The sequence below is a fragment of the Eschrichtius robustus genome, chromosome 7 (genome assembly GCF_028021215.1).
Source record: "Eschrichtius robustus isolate mEscRob2 chromosome 7, mEscRob2.pri, whole genome shotgun sequence".
Taxonomy (NCBI): domain Eukaryota; kingdom Metazoa; phylum Chordata; class Mammalia; order Artiodactyla; family Eschrichtiidae; genus Eschrichtius; species Eschrichtius robustus.
In genome coordinates this window covers 109,999,738-110,017,065 of record NC_090830.1, presented here as the reverse complement: position 1 = coordinate 110,017,065, position 17,328 = coordinate 109,999,738, and the positions used below count along the sequence as shown (strand labels likewise).

Below are 17,328 nucleotides of genomic sequence, written 5' to 3'. Positions count from 1 at the left end.
AGCAACTTGATGCTTGGGAGACACTAAAGTGGGATTCAGATGAGCTGCATCTGTCTGTCTTTTCCCACTTATCCCTTTTAAAATTGTGATGACTCTTATATTCATATAAAAATATTTATTACATTTTGCAGATGTATTTTGGCTTGAGGTTATGGGCGGTTCAGCATGTGTGTTCTCAAAAGAGAGAACCAATGAAAACCTAATGAAGCCTTGTAAAAATATGACTTTTTAGATGTGTGCCAATAGATTTGAGAAAATTACTAAATTTGGTGTCTAAGAAGCAGCTATTTTCCTCTTTCTGTGTATGCCCTTTCTGTGAACCCAGTGAATATAAAGATGAAATGTAAAAGAGATAATGATCCACAGGCAGAGCTGAGAATGTTCTATTCTTGGTGGAGTTTGAAAATATCTAGGGAATTTGATTTTCTTTTTAAGAACAAAGAGGCTGTGAGACTGAGCCATACTCCTTTACATCCTTGGTTCTAGGAGGGAAGTGAATATATGTGAGAGCTCAAAGGAGAAACAACTTTTTGCAGGGCTGCTGCAGACTTTGCTGGTAAAGAGCATGTGAGTTGCATGCCTTTGTCAAGCTTTGGAAAAAAATTCTAATAGCACACTCTAATGTGAGAATCATGTAGGACTTGGATGAACTAAGAAGAGCAGTCTGAGTTACCTCCATTTTCTTAAGGGAATGCAAGGCAGATCTGCATTATATTGATTCAAATAAATTTTAATAAACCAAAGTGTGTGTTTTCCCTTGTGTATGAATATTAAAAAAATAAAAAGATGGAATGCCTGACAGGCTGTGAACATCTCACACTTATTTTTGTAAACTCCTAGTTAGGAAAATTTAAAAATTTTTTACAGGCTTCCTGGCATTTCACCAGGTTGCTTCCAGCAACCAGGTTGTTTTGCTCTTGAAAAAGCACAAGTCTCTTCTGACTCTATATCTGTACCTGGTGGAAAACTCAGCAGCATGAGATGAAAGCCAGATTTAAATGTGGCTTTGGAGAGCAGAGAAGAGGATTATAGATTTCATAAGTATAGGCCCTATATTTTGTTCTTTGATAGGTCATTAAGGAAGGAAAACTTAAAAGTGATTTATGACTAATAAATCCTAAATTGGTTAGTGAAACTGTGTTTAAGTTTAGATGTTTGGGAAGAACATATTTTTCTCCAAATTTCTTCAGTCTACCTCAAATGTACAAATAGTACATGTATATAGTATTTTCCAATTCAGTTATTGGAAATGCAGTATTTTAAGCTATCCTTATTCTAATATTTTTAGGCATACATTAGAGATGTCAGACCCTGTGTTCTTTAATGTGGCATAGAAAGAGCTTAGGGTAATTCTGATCCTAAACTGTGCATCCAGAGTGTGGCTTGAAGGCATATTATCTTTGAAAACACAAGTGCTCTATTGAGTTCAATGGAATTTTTTCTAATTCTCAGTAACATAATCCCTTTGGATGTTTATTCTCAGTTCAAACTGTTGGAGTCAACATTGTCAACTTTTACCCTGACAACTTGCTTACTTTCTACTAAACAAACTTACCCTAGAGAAGAGCCTCTTTCCTGCTCTCACTTCTCCCAAGCTGCTTCAAAGAGCCCTCAGGCATTTTCCACATTTTTCACCCAAATGCCTGTTGCAGAGGTGGTACCTTGCTGCAGACAGAGCATTTGGTGTGCCCTGGGTTGTTTACGTGAAAGTTCAAAAGGTTTTGGTGCCAGGTGTTGAGAAGAGATGGAGTCATTTCATTTTAGCACCAATGGTAAAACTATTTTAATATCCTTTAACTAAGTCTTTGATTTTACACAGTGTAGTTTTCTAATTGTTATGAAGTTTAATCCTTGATTTCTTGTATAAATTTTGAGAACATGGTCTCCAGACAGCTAAACATAATATTTAAACATAACTAAACTAACTTCTGTAAATATTTCCCTTTTCGGTGATGAATGTATATTGGTAAGGAGGGTGAGGTTGAAGGGGCAGAGACCTCTCAAATGAAGTGACTTTCTTTACCAACATGTTCAGAACACCTACCCTAGGATTTCTGCTTGGTGATGTTTTACTTATTTTGTATAACTCTGGCATAATGTTTGAAATGTCTGCCATGAAAGTATGTGGGAACAGGATGAGGAAACTGGGCCTCCAAAATCTCAGAAAGAGATCACTTTTTAATGTCTCTGCTCTCCCCTCAACCCCTCTCCCCAATTATTTACAGAATTTCATGTATATATGTAGCAGTGTATCATGATTGTTTCCTGTTAGTGGTCAGTTAGTGGTATAGTCTTTATTTTTAAATTGGACAACTAAGTTAACAGTAGAGGAAAAAAATAAAGTGATTGAAATGTCAGTATAGTAAGAAATTAATAAAGTGATGGAAATGGCAGCTGCTTAAAAGCTTATTAAAAATGATGGCTCTTGCCCTTCACCTCACAAGCAAGCCCTCATTCTTAGGTGTTCCATCTTTAGTTGATCTGACTGTCAGCATTGAGGTGAGAGGTATGCCTTCATATTCTGCATTCTAGCTTGTGATCTCTCTTAAACAACCATCCTTCAGATGAGGGCAAATGATATTCTAGCTTTGAGGATCTTCTGAATATTTAATAAAAGGAAAACAACTCTACAGTTCTAGTGACAACCCAGTTAATGGAAACAAGTGGTCCTCATTATACAATATTTTTTAAAAAATGGATTGTATTTTTGCATGATATTAAACATGTCTTAATATCTTCATGTGAATGATTTACATGGTATTGGAAATAATGTTAGCCTCACCTAATCTGGAAGGTTTTTGAAGTAAACTCTAAGGTTATGTGAAGGTGATGGAGGAATTCCAGGAGAACATCAGTGATAGAACTGTTTTAAATATGCTGCAGTTTTTCACACTGACTCACCAACACATGCATGTAATCTTGTCCTGTAGCTTCTTGAATCTGAGAGTATTAAATGTCACTGTGCATGTTACTCAAGGGATGATAAATGAAAGGGAGAGTTTGGTAGGTGACTTTAAGAAAGAACAGTGATCATGTCTTCTATACGTATCTTTGTGCTCTCATGATTCTTAATGTGATAATGCTCTATAAGTTTGTTGAAAATGTTCTGCTGTGTACACATTGTAAGTTCACTCAAAGACTACTTTTTAAGGGTTAATTTGGACATCTATTAAATAACTGTTTATAGGTATGAATTTAGTTATTTGTCTCCCCTCCCCTGGCGAACACCCCTCTTTTGAGGTATAAATTGAACTTTTGTGGCGGATGCCTATACTAAATCAAATGAAAAACAGAAAATAAAAAGTTAAAAGCCAGCCTTAAGGGGCAATACACTTTCTAGGATTGTCTTTAGAACATAAACTCCCAGAAGGCAAGGAATATTATATTTGTGTTGCATTCTTCATAGTAAGTAGAACATAGTGTATGATCCTGTAATGAAGTCAACTTTTAAAAAATTTGTGTTGTGAAGTCATCTAGTCAACTCTTGTTTCCAGGTAGCCTGAACCGTATAGCCATTATAAATGGATGGCATTACTCAAGATGCTTTCCAAAATTCCTTTATGAGGACTCTTGTTATGTTATTGTCTGCTACTTATGGTTTTGTACCTCTTCTTTCAGTCATTAGATTCCAAAATATACTGAGATTCCTGTGGTTAGCTTTATTTTATTGTATTACTGTGGTAAATGAATTGAGCAAAAGAGGCTCATACTTCCCTGTTGTGGCCAATCTTTCTAACTTCAGTCGAGCAAAGGGCTCAAATAAGTGTTCTTTCAGTTCTCAAAGGACTATATCCAGGTCTGTTTAATTATTTGCATTATATTCCATAGTATTGAATGTAACATACTTTATTTTACCATTTCCCTATTAATGTATATTAATTTCTATACATATTTACACATTTATTTCTGTAGAATAGATATCTGAATGTGGATGTCTGGGTCAAAAGATACATATTTTTAAATTTTATGAATTCAGGTTTATTGAGGTGTAATTTACATTATAGTATAAATAAATTTGGACAGGTTAATATATTATAGAGTCATATAACTGTCATCACCATCAAGATATAGAACATTTCCGTCACCCTAAAAATTCTTTTGTCTCCCTTGGCAGTCACTCTCCTTTCTCAACCTCCAGTCCTTAGCTGTGTCTGATCTGATATTTGTCCCTAAGTGTCATATCAATGGAAAAATAAATTAGTTGTGTGTGTTTGATTGTTTTCACTTAGCATGATTTTTTTGAGATTCAGTCATCTTTTTGCGTATATTAGCAGTTCATTTCTTTTTGTTGCTGAGTAATATTTCATGTTAAGAATATCCTACAATTTATTTATCCATGCATCTGTTGATGGACATTTGGTTTATTTCTAGCTTTTGGTGATTATGAATAAAGCCAATGTAGACATTTACTCTCAGATCTTTGTGTTGACGTATGCTTTCATTTCTCTTAGGTAGGTACCTAGGAGTGGGATTGCTTGATTTTATGGTGCCTGTTTATAAGAAACTGTCAGACTGTTTTCCAAAGTGGCTGTACTATCTGGCATTCCACCAACAGTGTGTATGAGTTCTAGATACTCCATATCCTTGCCAATAATTAGCATTGTCTGTCTTTTAAATTTTAGCTATTCTAGTGAGTATGTAGTAGTAGTGTCTTTTGGTTTTAATTTGCAATTTACCTTATGACTAATGATATTGAGTATCTCTTCTTTGCTTATTTGCTATCTATATATCTTCTTTGGTGAAGTGTCTGTTCAAACCTTTTGCCCATTTAAAAAAAATAATGACTTTTGTTTTCTTACTATTGAGTTTTGAGAGTTCTGTATATATTTTGGGCTACAAGTCCTTTATCTGACATGCAATTTGCAAATACTTTTTTCCTCTGTGACTTGTCCTTTTATTTTTTAACAGCTTTTTTCGAAGAGCAGAAACTTTTAAATTTGATGAAGTCCAGTTTTGCTTTTATGGTTTGCATTTAAAATTTTAATGCATTCTGCCAGATAATTTTCAGAAAAGATTGTAGCAATTCCCATTCCCACTAGCCGTGTATGAGAGCAGTTATTTCCTAGCATTCTCATTAGCGCTGGGTATTAGTGCTCTTTTCAATCTTTTCCACTTTAACAGGTGAAAAATATTATCTCATTGTTGCAATTTTCTGGCCATAGCCAGGGCGAGTATATTTTCACATATTTATTGGTGATTTATATTTTCTGTTTTGTGAATTACCTATTCATATCTTTGCCTTTTAAAAAAATTGGGTGTTAATCTGTTTCTTATCAGTTTATAAGTGCTCTCTGTGAGTTAGGAATGTTAATCCTTTGTCCTATGTATTGCAAACCATTTTCTTCCCTGAATGTCATTTATTTTTCAACTCTTTTTAGTTTAGCGCTTTAATCTTTTACTATGACTGGAATTTATGTTTATATATAGTGTGATGTAAGCATGTAACATTGTTTTCTTCCAAGTAGCTAGCCAGCTTTGCATACAGTGTTTTTTTTTAAATAAAACATTCTTTTGCCCCTGAGTTGGAACATCATATATGTTGTATATTATACTCCCACGTATATTTGTACCTATTTCTGAACTCTACGTTATGTTATTTTTTTATTCTTTATTTCTGTGCCAGTGTTATACTGTTTTCATGTCTGGTAAGGCTTATTAACCTTTGTTTTTCTTTTCTAAGGTTTTTACAGCTATTCTCATATAATTACTTTTTGAAATGAACTTTCATTTTCTCTAGTTAAAGAAAATTCATTGCTGGATTTTGATTGGAATTATATTCAATCTGTATCCTAATTTGGGAAGGATTGATATTTTTCTGATGTTAAGTCTTCCACTTACTATGATATATCTTTTCACTTGTTCAGTTCTTCTTTTATGTAGTTTGATAATATTTTATAATTTTTCTGTACCTTTCTTGTTAAATATATTCTTTAATATTTTATACTTTTGTTGATGTTGAAAGTGAATTTCTTTCTCTTTATAACTTATTTCCAGTATAAAGAGAAACTATTGATCAAAGACAAAAGTAGATTTTTTCCATTTTCTAAATTTTTACCTACTGTTTTCCTTTTATTTTCTAAAAACCTCCCCCAAATATTGAAAAATAGTGGTGATAGCTGCTTTTCACATGATTTTAATGAAAATGACTTCACTCTTTCATGTGTATAAGCATCTGAATATTTATCCACTAAAACCAATCCCTTGAAAGTCAAAATATATTTTTTTCAAAATGAGAATGACTTTATTGTTATTTATCATTATGATAGAGGAAAGATATTTTGATTAACATTCTTCTAGGCATCTCTCTATCCATACACACACATATACATAAGCCATAAATGTATAGGAAACACACATATAATTTTATACAAACCAGATTTATACAATATACATGCCTGTTATTTTGTAACATCCTTTTTCTTTCTTTTTTTTTTTTTTGGTACCATCCTTTTTCTTAACAATATTTTGTAGATGTCTTTCTATATCAAAGAACATAGGTTCATATTCTTTTTAATGGCTACATTAGAATTGCATTATTGTATGAATATTTTGCAATTGTTTAACTGATCTTCTATTGATAGACATCAGGGTTGTCCCTAATTTTTAATGATTATAAATAATGTTGTGATGAACAGCATTGCATATCTTTGTGCAATTCTTGTAAGTATGAGCGCTATGTGAAAGGAATACACATTTAAAATTTTGATGCATTTAGTAAATGGACTTTCAGAAAGGTCATGCCAGTTTATACAGCGTATGAGAGAACTGACTTGTCTTTTGCTCATGCTGATTATTTCCATTCTTTTATCTGTGTTATTGTAATAGACAGTGATTGATACGGCATTGTTTTAAATTACATTTCATTGCTTACTAGTGAGGTTAATGATCTTTTTACATTCTTTGCCATTTTAATTTCTTCTGTGAATTGTACATTTCTTTAGCCTTTTTTTAATTGCGTTATTAGTCTCTCTCTTATTCAATAATAAGATCATTTTATATATTAGGGATAGTAATCTTTTGTCATGTATATTGCCAAAAATGTATTCTTGGGCTTTTAAAATTTGTCTTTGTTGTATTAATAGTTTAGTTGTTAAATATCGTGTATTAACGCATGTATGTGGAACCTAGAAAAATGGTACAGATGAACCGGTTTGCAGGGCAGAAGTTGAGACACAGATGTAGAGAACAAATGTATGGACACCAAGGGGGAAAAGCCACGGGGGTGGGTGGGGATAGTGGTGTGATGAATTGGGCGATTGGGATTGACATGTATACACTGATGTGTATAAAACTGATGACTAATAATAACCTGCTGTATAAAAAAATAAATAAAATAAAATTCAAAAAAAACCCACTAATACTAAACTTTCTTTGGGTTATTTGTATGGAAATATGTTAATATTAATGTTTCAGACATTACATGAAATTCCTAAAAATCAAAAAAAAATAGTTTCGTTGTTTTTCCATTTTGTTTTTCTTTTTTCTCTCTCCCTCCCTCTGTGCTTATCCTGCCAGGCTAGCAGTTTGGAGATTGTCTCTGTCCTGCCCTTGGTGTTACTATTCTAGAACCAGGTATTATAGTGGTGTTTGATTCTGCTCTGTGATGGTATTTGGGATGTTGTACATCTAGTTCCTGGGCCACAAGGCCTGCCTGAGTCCTAGGTGTCCTGTAATCCCTCTGACTCCTTCTCTCTGCTACTTCCTATCAACTGTTGCCTCTGGCCCTAGGCCAGCAGTGCCTTTTTTTTTTTTTCCCCCATTTAGTGAATCTGGCTTTAGTCCTCCATCTCTCCCAGGGCACCTTTTTATCTGCATTCTCTGTAAGTAGTTAAAACTACTGGCTGCTACTGTGACAGTGATGAGGTTGGCAGGTTTGGAACACGGTGGTCCCTTGGTGCAGAAATGTGCAAGTGGTTAGGCAGCTTTTAATTCCACCTACTGTATTGATTCAACATGTGAGTTTTGGAATCAGACAGTCTGAGTTTGATTCTAGAACAGCCACTTATCAGCTCCCTTACCTCGGGAAATTTTTTTTATCCTCTCTTTAGCTTTAATTTCCTCAGGCGATTGTATCTTACATACTTCAGAGAATTGTCTGAGAGTTAAATGAGGTTTTGTACATAATTCCTTAGCACAGTGCCTGAAACACAGTAAGTATTCAATATATGTTAGATTTTATTATTGTGATTAATCTTACTATGCTTTCAAATGCAAATGTTACTCTTGGGTAGCTTAGTTGCTTTTCTGGTACTGAAATCTCTCTGCTTTAAGACCTCAACTGACACAGTGTGGTAAGATAAAACCAATCAGAAATAATTAAAAAAATTTTTTTTAATATTTTTATTGGACTATAATTGCTTTACAATTGTGTGTTAGTTTCTGCTTTATAACAAAGTGAATCAGCTATACATATACATATATCCCCATATCTCTTTCCTCTTGTGTCTCCCTCCCTCTCACCCTCCCTATACCACCCCTCTAGGTGGTCACAAGCACCGAGCTGATCTCCCTGTGCTAATTTTGAACTCTGCTGTTAGCTTGTGGCAGTTTCATGATAAATCTCCCAACCACTCTGAACCTTAGATTTCGTAGTTATCTAGGATGTGTGTAAGAATTAGTAAAATAAAGCATGAGTCACTAAGTCCCCTGGAAAATAATGGTCTGAAAATGTGTCATGTGTGGGATGCATTGTTCAAAATTTTTTGGTCAAGCATTTTGAGTTCCTTGAAGGCATGATATTAAACTAGATGAATATTAGTTGGTGTTAGAATTATTCCTGAATACCCTAAAATGAAGATCTGAGGCTGAGCAGCACGTAAATTAGATGATACTTTGCATATTTAGAACGAGCCCAATGCTATTAGCAAAACGTGAAACGTCTGCATAAAAGTCAGTGGCCATACACAAATGCATAGTCATGAGGTTATATAGCACATGACGAGCAGTTCCCCTTTTCTCCAACTTTTGGTTTTAAGTACAAAGATATTTACTCTGTTACTTGTAAGTCCTCTTATGAACCATCACATAAGTGAAGTTTTCTTCAAACTCAGTTCTTATTATTATATTCAACAGACATAAAATTACATTTCAGTAAACATGATCAGAAAAAAGATAACATGGGAGAAAAGGATATAATTGCAAAAACTTCATTTTGTCCATTAAAATCATTGTATTGGCAATAGTATAGAGAATCACTAAAGAATATAGTTTTTTAAAAATAGTGGTCATGTTCTGCTTCTCTCAAAATTAAACTTGGGAGCATTGATTGATTTGTTTCAAGTTGACGGAATCTTTGTCTTTATGAATCACAGAATGAACTTCCTTGTTTTCAGCAGTCTTTGTGTTAGGAGACTTGGGGAGATGATGATTACTTCTTGCTTTTCACCCATACTCTGCAGAAGATGACATTGGAAGGAGTCCTTTGAATTTATTTATACTTTAGCTCTCCTAATTTCCACTATGAGAAGCAGTTTCTCATAAGTTCCTTCAGTTAGGTTGATGACATCATATCAAAACATAATCGAATAAAAGCAATTTTTTGGACAGTGAATTAAGTGCAGACAACTCTCTGCAAGTCTGGTTGAATCCAACAGTGGATTTTAGAGTATTTAGCTAAGTGATATTTAAGGTCCATGTGGGTGTGGGAGAGGATGTATAGGCACTCCAGGAGATGTGCAAGGAAATCCATTGAGAGGAGGAGTTTTGCTGATTATTAATTAGACAGTCATCTTGTCAGAAGATTATTAGTTTTGTACATTTTTTATTTATTCTGAGAATAGGGTGAGAATTTTCCTAATTGGGAAGAACTGACAATGTACCATCATCTGTTAATTTATTTTCAGTGTATTTAAACATATTGCAGTTCACATGTGCACAGACAAGTGGACTTAGAGGGATTTTTGAAAAGAAACTGGATTAAATATAATTCTAATAATGCCAGCACAAAGGAACAACAAGAAAATTGAAAAACCGACAGTTTATCTTTCAGTAAGAAATCTCTGTCAGCCGCATAATGCAGTAAAAATAATCTTACAAGATGTCCAAAAAAATGCCTGAATTATCAAGAAGACTATTTGAAAATTGAAGTTGCATGTTATTTTTAACAATGTATCTTATTGAAAGTTTATATAATGCCCAGACATTATTATTAATACTATTTTAAAAATAGGAGCCAAAAGGTTTTGAACCATTATAAACAATAAACACAATTTAAAAATATTGCTGAGTAATTTAAAATTTCTATTTTGACCTCTGTTTTATAATGTAACTAAAATATTACTGCAGTAGGTGCATATGTAATATATGTATGTATTACATATATGTAATTTTATGTTATTATACATATGAGTTATGATAAAAATATTTTACCGATATGCAATAAAAAAATTTAGGGACCAGAAACCTATGAAGTCCTTGGTTCCTCACAGCAGCGTAGGAGAGTAGATATGAGCAGGAACTTTAGGGTTCAACAGACCGAGGTTTTGATCCTACACTTACCATGTACTGGTTGTGTGAACTTGGGCAAACTACTTAATTCCATTCCCATTTGTAAAATAGAGAAAATATTATCTTACATGGTTTGTGAGGACTAGATTAACTAATGTTATGAAGGGCTTAATAGAAAGCCATACACTCAATGAATGTTAGCTATTTTTGTTGTTATTATTTTAATTATTATTATTAATAAAGAGATTGTCCTTTCGGCAACCTTCCATAAATAAGCTCACGTCGGGCTTCCCTGGTGGCGCAGTGGTTGAGAATCTGCCTGCCAATGCAGGGGACACGGATTCGAGCCCTGGTCTGGGAAGATCCCACATGCCGCGGAGCAACTAGGCCCGTGAGCCACAACTACTGAGCCTGCGCGTCTGGAGCCTGTGCTCCGCAACAAGAGAGGCCGCGACAGTGAGAGGCCCGCGCACCGCAATGAAGAGTGGCCCCCGCTTGCCACAACTAGAGAAAGCCCTCGCACAGAAACGAAGACCCAACACAGCCAAAAAAAAAAAAAAATAAATAAATTAATTAATTAAAAAAAAAAAAAAAGCTCATGTCTCAGGTACTATCACAATGCAAAGTGAGAAAGAACTAAGTAGATTCCAAAAAGAGGTAAGTCCTTAATTTCATGATTATTGTCAGAAGTAAAGTTTTCCATGCATCTGTTTTGCGTGTGTGTGTGTGTGTGTGTGTGTGTGTGTGTGTAAGGGTCTAGATTTTGGAGCAAGTAGAGAGTTTATTGCAGAGATATAGGGGCAAGAGCACACAAACACACTTGCCCACTTGCCACACTTCTTCCCCAGAGCAGCTCTTGTCTCTGTCAGGGTTCTGAAGAGGAGAAATGCAACCATTCTACAATTTCTTTAGTCTTTGGACCATTTCCTTTGAATGTAATGGCTTCAGCCCTTGTAGATTACCTGTTCCTTTTCTTAGTACGAAGAAAAGTTGCAGATTTGCAGGTAAAACTTCATGCATTATCTGGGTAAGTGTGGAAGTATGGTGGGAGTAGTAAGTGATAAATTGTACTATGCAGCAGGGAAAAATAACAATTTATTCATTCGAATAGACATTTGATTGTCCTGTGGCTTATATTGTAAAATATATTGCTATTACAGTGATTGATGGTTGATGTATTAGGGAGAAAATTTCAGAGTTGAGAGATCTGGATTTCAGGTTTACCATTTGCTTCACGTGTATCCAGGGTAAGCTTCATCTTTCTCATTCATAAGTTTGGAATCACAGTATCTGCCTTTTGTCAGTATTCTTTCAACTCATATCTGAACACCTATCATTTGCTAGCACCATGCTAACCACTAGGGATATGTAGATGATAAGACTTGATCTGATACCTACCCTCCCTGGAAGTATAGTCCAATAAGGAGATAAACATGCAAACAATTATAGCTCACTGTGATTAGGGCTATATTAGAGGAATAGGAGTGTGAGTTGACCTAGGGGAATCAGAGGGGCCTTTATGAAGGAAATGGTGCTAGTGATCTCTGTTTCCTACTCTTACATTAAAATTCTGGTTAGCGTGTGTTTCAGAAATTAAGGACCCTTTGGCAAACTAAAAGGCATAGGCACAGGAGAAGTTTTCTTCAAATTTGTTGGTAGCCTTTGATGCCTTCATAAAAATGATTTAATCCATTTTGAGTTTACTTTTGTGTATGATGTTAGAGAATGTTCTAATTTCATTCTTTTACATGTAGCTGTCCAGTTTTCCCAGCACCATTTATTGAAGAGACTGTCTCTTCTCCATTGTATAGTCTTGCCTCCTTTGTCATAGATTAGTTGACCATAGGTGCATGGGTTTATTTCTGGGTTTTCTATCCTGTTCCATTGATCCATATTTCTGTTTTTGTTCCAGTACCATACTGTTTTGATTACTGTAGCTTATCAGTATAGTCTGAAGTCAGGGAGCCTGATTCCCCCAGCTCTGTTTTTCTTTCTCAAGATTGCTTTGGCTATTCGGGGTCTTTTATGTCCCCACACAAATTTAAAAAATTAAAAACTTTTTTCTAGTTCTGTGAAAAATGCCATTGGTAATTTGAAAGACCTAAATGTAAGACCGGATACTATAAAACTCTTAGAGGAAAACATAGGCAGAACACTCTTTGACATAAATTGCAGCAATACCTTTTATGATCGATCTCCTAGAGTAATGGAAATAAAAACACAAATAAACAAATGGGACCTAATTAAACTTAAAAGCTTTCAGACAGCAAAGGAAACCATAAACAAAATGAAAAGATGACCCACAGAATGGGAGAAAATATTTGCAAACGATGCGACCGATAAGGGATTAATCTCCAAAACTTACAAACAGCTCATGCAGCTCAATATAAAAAAAAACAAACAACCCAATCAAAAAATGGGCAGAAGATCTAAATAGACATTTCTCCAAAGAAGACATGGAGATGGTCAACAGGCACATGAAAAGATGCTCATCATCACTAATTATTAGAGAAATGCAAATCAACACTGCAATAAGGTATCACCTCACACCAGTCAGAATGGCCATCATCAAAGTCTTCAAACAATAAATGCTGGAGAGGGTGTGGAGAAAAGGCAGCCCTCCTACACTGTTGGTGGGAATGTAAACTGGTACAGCCACTATGGAAAACAGTATGGAGGTTCCTTAAAAAATTAAAAATAGAGCTACCATATGATCCAGCAATCCTACTCCTGGGCATATATCTGGAGAAAACCATGGTTCTAAAGGATACATACACCTCAATATTCATTGCAGCGCTGTTTGCAATAGCCAAGACATGGAAGCAATCTAAATGTCCATCGACAGATGAATGGATAAAGAATATGTGGTACATATATACAATGGCATATTACTCAGCCAGAATGAAATGCCATTTGCAGTAACATGGATGGACCTGGAGATTATCATACTAAGTGAAGTAAGTCAGAGAGAGAAAGACAAATATCATATATCATTTATATGCAGAATCTAAAAGAAAAATGATACAAATGAACTTATTTACCGAACAGAAACAGACTCACAGACATAGAAAACAAACTTATGGTTACCAAAGGGGAAAGGTGGGAGGGGGTATAAATTGGGAATTTGGGATTGACATATACACACTACTATATATATATATATATTTTTAAAGATGTTCTGTATAGCAATTTTTTTTTTTTTAAAGATTTATTGATTGATTGATTGCTATGTTGGGTCTTCGTTTCTGTGCTAGGGCTTTCTCTAGTTGCGGCAAGCGGGGGCCACTCTTCATCGCGGTGCATGGGCCTCTCACCGTCGCGGCCTCTCTTGTTGCGGAGCACGGGCTCCAGACGCGCAGGCTCAGTAGTTGTGGCTCACGGGCCTAGTTGCTCCGCGGCATGTGGGATCTTCCCAGACCAGGGCACGAACCCGTGTCCCCTGCATTAGCAGGCAGATTCTCGACCACTGCGCCACCAGGGAAGCCCACACACTACTATATTTAAAATAGATAACCAACAAGGGCCTAATGTACAGCACAGGGAACTCTGCTCAATATTCTGTAATAACCTAAATGGGAAAAGAATTTGAGAAAGAATAGGTATATGTATATGTATAGCTGAATCACTTTGCTGTACAACTGAAACTAACATAACATTGTAAATCAACTATAGTCCAATATAAAACAAAAATTAAAAAATTAAGTAATTTATAGGTAATATAATTTTGTTTCTGTACACTAAGTTTAGAGATATTACATGTAGGTACCTGCAGATATCATTTAGAATTAAAATTGTTGAGCAACTTGGAGGATCTCAATCTTTCTTCATTCTTGTTCTTTTTCTTTATCTCTTTCTTTTGCTTGTGTGAGGATATACATCAGGGCCTCACCCTCTGCTTTCTCCCTTCAAGTTTTTATCCACCCTTATGGCTTGAACTGTCAGTAGAGGTGGGTCCTGATTTTGTGGGCTCTGTAGGTTATAGAATTTTATTTGCCCCCCCTTTAAGACAAAGGATACAACATTATAAACTCAAAATTACACACAAAAATTTATATGGAAAGGCAAGAGACCCAGAATAACCAACACAATACTGAGTAAGAACAAAGTTGGAGGACAGATACCACCTAGCTTCAAGACTTGCTATACAGCTACAGTAATGAAGATAATGTAGTGTTGGTGAAAGAATTGACAAATTAGGTAATGGGCTAGAATAGAGAGCACAGAAATAGACCCATACAAATGTCAATTGTTGAGAAACGAGGAAAGGTAATTCAATGGAGAACGGTTGGTCTTTTCAACATATTGTGCTGGGACAACTGGACCCTTCACCTTTCACAAAAGTTAACTCAATGAATCATAGACTTAAATGTAAAATGCTAAACTATGAAACTTCTAGAAGATAACATAGAAGAAAATCTAGGTGACCTTGGGTTTGGTGATGAGTTTTCAGATATAACATCAAAAGCATGATCCATGAAATAAAAAATTGAAAAGTTGTACTTCATTAAAATTGAAAGCTTCTGCCCTTTGAAAGACACTGTTAAGAGAATGACTATGTTGCTTCAGAAATACTCTGAATTCTTTTTTTTTCAATTTTATTTTTCTTTTTCAATTAAAAAAAATCCTTATTGGAGTATAGTTGCTTTACAATACTGTGTTAGTTTCTTCTGTACAGCAAAGTGAATCAGCAATGTGTATACATATATCCCCTCTTTTTTGGATTTCTCCCATTTAGGTCACCACAGAGCACCGAGTAGAGTTCCCTGTGCTATATAGTAGGTTCTCATTAGTTATCTATTTTATACATAGTATCAATAGTGTATATATGTCAATCCCAATCTCCCAATTCATCCCACCCCCCACTTACCCCTTGGTATCCATACGTTTGTTTTCCACGTCTGTGTCTCTATTTCTGCTTTGTAAATAAGATCGTCTCTAATTTTTTCAGATTCCACATATATGCATTAATATATGATACTTGGTTTTCTCTTTCTGACTTACTTCATTCTGTATGACAGTCTCTAGGTCCATCCACGTCTCTACAAATGACCCACTTTTGTTCCTTTTTATGGCTGAGGAATATTCCATTGTTTATATGTACCACATCTTCTTTATCCATTCCTCTGTTGATGGACATTTAGGTTGCTTCCGTGACCTGGCTATCGTAAATAGTGCTGCAGTGAACATTGGGGTGCATGTGTCTTTTTGAATTATGGTTTTCTCTGGGTATATGCCCAGTAGTGGGATTGCTGGGTCATATGGTAATTCTATTTTTAGTTATTTAAGGAACCTCCATACAGTTCTCCACAGTGGCTGTATCAATTTACATTCCTACCAACAGTGCAAGAGGGTTCCCTTTTCTCTATACCGTCTCCAGCATTTGTTGTTTGTAGATTTTCTGATGATGCCCATTCTAACCAGTGTGAGGTGATACCTCATTGTAGTTTTGATTTGCATTTCTCTAATAATTAGTGATGTTGAGCATCTTTTCATGTGCCTGTTGACAAACTCCATGTCTTCTTTGGAGAAATGTCTATTTAGGTCTTCTGCCCATTTTTTGATTGGGTTGTTTGTTTCCTTAACATTGAGCTGCATGAGTTGTTTATATATTTTGGAGATTAGTCCTTTGTCCGTTGATTTGTTTGCAAATATTTTCTCCCATTCTGAAGGTTGTCTTTTCGTCTTGCTTATAGTTTCCTTTGCTGTGCAAAAGCATTTAAGTTTCATTAGGTCCCATTTGTTTATTTGTGTTTTTATTTCCATTACTCTAGGAGGTGTGTCAAAAAAGGTCTTGCTGTGATTTATGTCAAAGAGTGTTCTTCCTATGTTTTCCTCTAAGAGTTTTATAGTGTCCGGTCTTACATTTAGGTCTTTAATCTATTTTGAGTTTATTTTTATGTATGGTGTTAGGGAGTGTTCTAATTTCATTCTTTTACATGTAGCTGTCCAGTTTTCCCAGCATAACTTACTGAAGAGACCGTCTTTTCTCCATTGTATATCCTTGCCTCCTTTGTCATAGATTAGTTGACCATAGGTGCATGGGTTTATCTTTGGGCTTTCTATCCAGTTCCATTGATCTATATTTCTGTTTATGTGCCAGTACCATGTTGTCTTGATTACTGTAGCTTTGTAGTATAGTCTGAAGTCCAGGAGTCTGATTCCTTCAGCTCTGTTTTTTCCCCTCAAGATTGCTTTGGCTATTCGGGGTCTTTTATGTCTCCATACAAGTTTTAAGATTTTTCGTTCTAGTTCTGTAAAAAATGCCACTGGTATTTGATAGGGCTTGCATTGAATCTGTAGTGTACTTTGGGTAGTGTAGTCATTTTCACGATATTGATTCTTCCAGTCCAAGTACATGGTATATCTCTTCGCCTGTTTCGGTAATCTTTGATTTCTTTCATCAGTGTCTTATAGTTTTCTGAGTACAGGTTTTTACCTCCTTAGGTAGGTTTATTCCTAGGTATTTTATTCTTTTTGTTGCAGTAGTGAATGGGATTGTTTCCTTAATTTCCCTTTCTGATCTTTTGTTGTTAGTGTATAGGAATGCAAGGGATTTCTTTGCATTAATTTTGTATCCTGCAACCTCACCAAATTCATTGATTAGCTTTAGTAGCTTTCTGGTGGCATCTTTTGGATTATCTATGTATAGTATCATGTCATCTGCAAACAGTGACAGTTTTACTTCTTTTTTTCCAATTTGGATTCCTTTTATTTCTTTTTCCTCTCTGAGTGCTGTGTCTAGGACTTCCAAAACTATGTTGAATAATAGTGGTGAGAGTGGACATCCTTGTGTTGTTCGTGATCTTAGAGGAAATGCTTTCAGTTTTTCACCACTGAGAATGATGTTTGCTGTGGGTTTGTCATATATGGACTTTACTGTGT

The 17,328-nt window shown here is 35.2% G+C and overlaps 1 protein-coding gene across 3 annotated transcripts in view; it reads left to right on the top strand.

The window, feature by feature from the left end:
* HPSE2 (heparanase 2 (inactive)) overlaps positions 1 to 17,328 on the top strand; it is a 626,583-nt gene that overhangs the window by 55,660 nt on the left and 553,595 nt on the right. The gene's annotated exons all lie outside the window — the stretch shown is intronic.